This window comes from Triticum dicoccoides, chromosome 3B (genome assembly GCF_002162155.2).
Source record: "Triticum dicoccoides isolate Atlit2015 ecotype Zavitan chromosome 3B, WEW_v2.0, whole genome shotgun sequence".
Taxonomy (NCBI): Eukaryota; Viridiplantae; Streptophyta; class Magnoliopsida; order Poales; family Poaceae; genus Triticum; species Triticum dicoccoides.
Window position 1 is genome coordinate 805,058,640 of NC_041385.1, and position 4,787 is coordinate 805,063,426.

The window sequence follows — 4,787 nt, forward strand, 5'->3', positions numbered from 1 at the left end:
AAGCTCGACTTGTCGCAAAAAGGTTTTTGACAAGTTCAAGGTGTTGACTACAATGAGATTTTCTCAACTGTAGCGATGCTTAAGTCTGTCCGAATCATGTTAGCAATTGCCACATTTTATGAAATCTGGCACATGGATGTCAAAACTGCATTCTTTAATGGATTTGTTAAAAGAAAGAGTTGTATATGATGCAACAAGAAGGTTTTGTCAATCCTGAAGGTGCTAACAAAATGTGCAAGCTCCAGTGATCCATCAATGGACTGGTGCAAGCATCTCGGAGTTGGAATATACGCTTTGATGAGTTGATCAAAGCATATGGTTTTATACGGACTTTTGGAAAGACCTGTATTTACAAGAAAGTGAGTGGGAGCACTACAGCATTTCTGATAAGTATATGTGAATGACATATTATTAATTGGAAATGATGTAGAATTTTCTGGAAAGCATAAAGGAGCGTTTGAAAGAAGTTTCTCAAAGAAAGACCTCGGTGAAGCTGCTTACACATTGAGCATCAAGATCTATATAGATAGATCAAGACGCTTGATAAGTTTTTCAATGAGTACATACCTTGATAAATTTTTTTGAAGCAATTCAAAATGGAACAGTCAAAGAAAGAATTCTTGCCTGTGTTGCAAGGTGTGAATTTGAGTAAGACTCAAAACCCGACTATGGCAGAAAATAGAAAGAGAATGAAAAGTCATTCCCTATGCCTCAGGCATAGGTTCTATAAAGTATGCTATGCTGTGAACCAGACCTATTGTATACCTTGCTTTGTGTTTGGCAAAGGAATACAATTTTGATCTAAGAGTGGATCACTGGACAGCGGTCAAGAATATTCTTTGTGAGGACTAAGGAGATGTTTCTCGATTATGGAGGTGATAAAAGAGCTCGTTGTAAAAGTTACATCGATGCAAACTTTTACACCGATCCAGATGACTCTAAGTCTCAATCTGGATACATATTGAAAGTGGGAGCAATTAGCTAGAGTAGCTCCGTGCAAAGCATTATAGACATAAAATATTTGCAAAATAGATACGACTCTGTAATATGACAGACCCGTTGACTAAACTTCTCTCACGAGCAAAACATGATCATACCATAGTACTCTTTGGGTATTAATCACATAGCGATGTGAACTAGATTATTGACTCTAGTAAACCTTTTGGGTGTTGATCACATGACGATGTGAACTATGGGTATTAATCACATACAGATGTGAATATCGGTGTTGAATCACATGATGATGTGAACTAGATTATTGACTCTAGTGCAAGTGGGAGACTGAAGGAAATATGCCCTAGAGGCAATAATAAAGTTATTATTTATTTCCTTATATCATGATAAATGTTTATTATTCATGCTAGAATTGTATTAACCGGAAACATAATACATGTGTGAATACATAGACAAACATAGTGTCACTAGTATGTCTCTACTTGACTAGCTCGTTTATCAAAGATGGTTATGTTTCCTAACCATAGACATGAGTTGTCATTTGATTAATGGGATCACATCATTAGGAGAATGATGTGATTGATCCGTTAGCCTAGCACTTGATCATTTAGTATATTGCTATTGCTTTCTTCATGACTTATACATGTTCCTGTAACTATGAGATTATGCAACTCCGGTTTACCGGAGGAACACTTTGGGTGCTACCAAACGTCACAACGTAACTGGGTGATTATAAAGGAGTACTACAGGTGTCTCCAAAGGTACATGTTGGGTTGGCATATTTCGAGATTAGGTTTTGTCACTCCGATTGTCGGAGAGGTATCTCTGGGCCCTCTCGGTAATGCACATCACTATAAGCCTTGCAAGCAATGTAGCTAATGAGTTAGTTACGGAATGATGCATTACGTAACGAGTAAAGATACTTGCCGGTAACGAGATTGAACTAGGTATTGGATACCGACGATCGAATCTCGGGCAAGTAACATACTGATGACAAAGGGAACAACGTATGTTGTTATGCGGTTTGACCGATAAAGATCTTCGTAGAATATGTAGGAACCAATATGGGCATCCAGGTTCCGCTATTGGTTATTGACCGAGAATAGTTCTAGGTCATGTCTACATAGTTCTCGAACCCGTAGGGTCCGCACGCTTAACGTTACGATGACAGTTTTATTATGAGTTTATAAGTTTTAATGTATCGAAGTTTGTTCGGAGTTCCGGATGTGATCACGGACATGACGAGGAGTCTCGAAATGGTCGAGACATAAAGATTGATATATTGGAAGCCTATGTTTGGACATCGGAAAGGTTCCGGGTGAAATCGGGATTTTACCGGAACACCGGGGGGTTACCGGAACCCTCCCGGGAGTTAATGGGCCTTAGTGGGCCATGAGGGAGAAGAGGAGGGCCGGCCAGGGCAGGCCGCGCGCCCCCTCCCCCCTAGTCCGAATAGGACAAGGAAGGGGGGGGGGCGCCCCCCTTTCCTCTTTCCCCTCCCCCCTTTCCTTCTCCACCAAGGCAAGAGGGGGGAGTCCTACTCCCGGTGGGAGTAGGACTCCTCCAGGCCCACCCCAAGGGGGCCGGCCGCACCTTCCCCTCCCTCCTTTATATACGGGGGCGGGGGGGCACCCCAGAAGACACAAGTTGATCTACGGATCGTTCCTTAGCCGTGTGCGGTGCCCCCCTCCACCATATTCCACCTCGGTCATATCGTCGCGGAGTTTAGGTGAAGCCCAGCGACGGTAGTACATCATCATCGTCACCACGCCGTCGTGCTGACGGAACTCATCCCCGAAGCTTTGCTGGATCGGAGCCCGGGGATCGTCATCGAGCTGAACGTGTGCTGAACTCGGAGGTGCCGTACGCTCGGTGCTTGGATCGGTCGGATCATGAAGACGTACGACTACATCAACCGCGTTGTGCTAACGCTTCCGCTTACGGTCTACGAGGGTACGTGGACAACACTCTCCCCTCTCGTTGCTATGCCATCACCATGATCTTGCGTGTGCGTAGGAATTTTTTTTGAAATTACTACGTTCCCCAACACATGCCACAAACGATAAAGTGGAAGCACACTCAGATGAAGAGGATGGTGAATTGATCGATAATCCCATGTCTTTTTTTTGCTAAGAAATCTTGGATCAAGACATACAAGGCAACATTGGTCAAACATAGGACTACCTAGGCTAGGTCATTCATTGCTTGGTCCGCTATATTCGTTTTGTCTTCTAGTTCTCCACAGGGACTTCCTACTACTCCGCCGAATCTCTCATCTGAGAAAGTAGGTCACCTGGGTCGGGTAAAGCAGCGTAGATAAGGCTGGAGTTTATGAACAAGTTGATGTCTACTAGGGCATTGACCGTACAAGCAGGTAAGTATAGGGCTCGGCTAGGAATTCGTTTATTCCACGAAATAGAGGTCGTCTATGGTCTTTGTGGCATTGATGGATAGTACTGGTCTGTTGTCAACAAATAGACTGGCTAGGTCACAGTCTGCTAAGTCTACTAGTGGGATATGAATATGCATTAGTAGTAGTTATTGCTGCCAAATTGGTATTAACAGTTGGTCAAGTCTAACGTAACGTTTTTTAAGTAGAAGGATAGGGCATTAATTACCTGGGGTCGATAGGTACACCTTTATAATAAATTATTAGCACAAAGCTCTCATCTCACTTTTCATAGGTAGGCGAAAACTCTATAGTGATAGTGTAGTGTATATTGGCTTGGATTCTTTCTATTGTTATGGGAAAGGCATATCCCCACCCAGTTCTTCTTTGTCTTAATTAATAACTCCTTCCTGAACTTCAAAGTACGATAGAAACTTACTTATATCTCAGAGGAAAACTAGAGAATGAGCCATCTCCATCTCGTAGAGAAACTAGAGAGGTGCTGGGCGTAGCTGAAAGGAAATCCAAGAAGAGTCCATGAAAGGCTAGCACGATTAGGATCCTTTGTAGGGTTTATCTCGGAAGAGAAGGCTATGAAGCGAACATCTCTTCTTTGGGAGAGAGGGGAAGATCTATGCAGGACACTTAACCCGTGCCGGAGGACTGCACACAGCTGGTACAACCTCATGTGGTACATTTTACATGTTCTTACAAGTCCGATGGTACAATTGACCTAGTATCGAATTATTATAGATTCCGTTGGCAGCCATTGCCCCCCTGCATGTAGTCTGACACGACCGAAACGAAACTTTACACCCCCTAGCAGCCCCCTGTCGGCATCGAAAACGGAGGGAAGTGCGCGTGTTGATGTTTAATCATGCGATGCCAATGATGTAAGCGCGGGCCCGCAGGTGCAGACAGGTTCGTCGGGGGCAAGCTTCAGAGGTGTGGGGTACGATTGTGGAAGATCGCGTGGAGGCAGGGGTTGGAGATGTGATGCAAGGGTGCGGGGAATTAGGTGGAAGGACAGTCGTTAATGTGGAGTCAGGACGGGCGTGAGGCAAGAAGTGGAGGGAAGTGGGATCTAGATTAGAAGAGATAAATACGATATTCCTGATACCCGCGGACGATCCCTAGCCTAGCTTGGCAATCCCTTAAAAATGCAATGCATTTTCCCTTGAGATGAAATTGCTTTTTCGGTGTCAACTAAAAAAACTCAAATCAACTCACGCATATTCCCTTGCTTCTGTTAACTACGCATATCTCCTGTTTCTATACTTGCTAGCTAGCAACCTCTTATCACACAGAAAGCGTGACATGAATGCATACCCCCGTGTATACAACTCCTTACTATCTCTAATATACCGTGGCTTGTTCGGCGCATAGACCTATTATTATTATCGGTCCAAAAGTGACTCGTGTTTTTTGGTTCATCACAAAATTG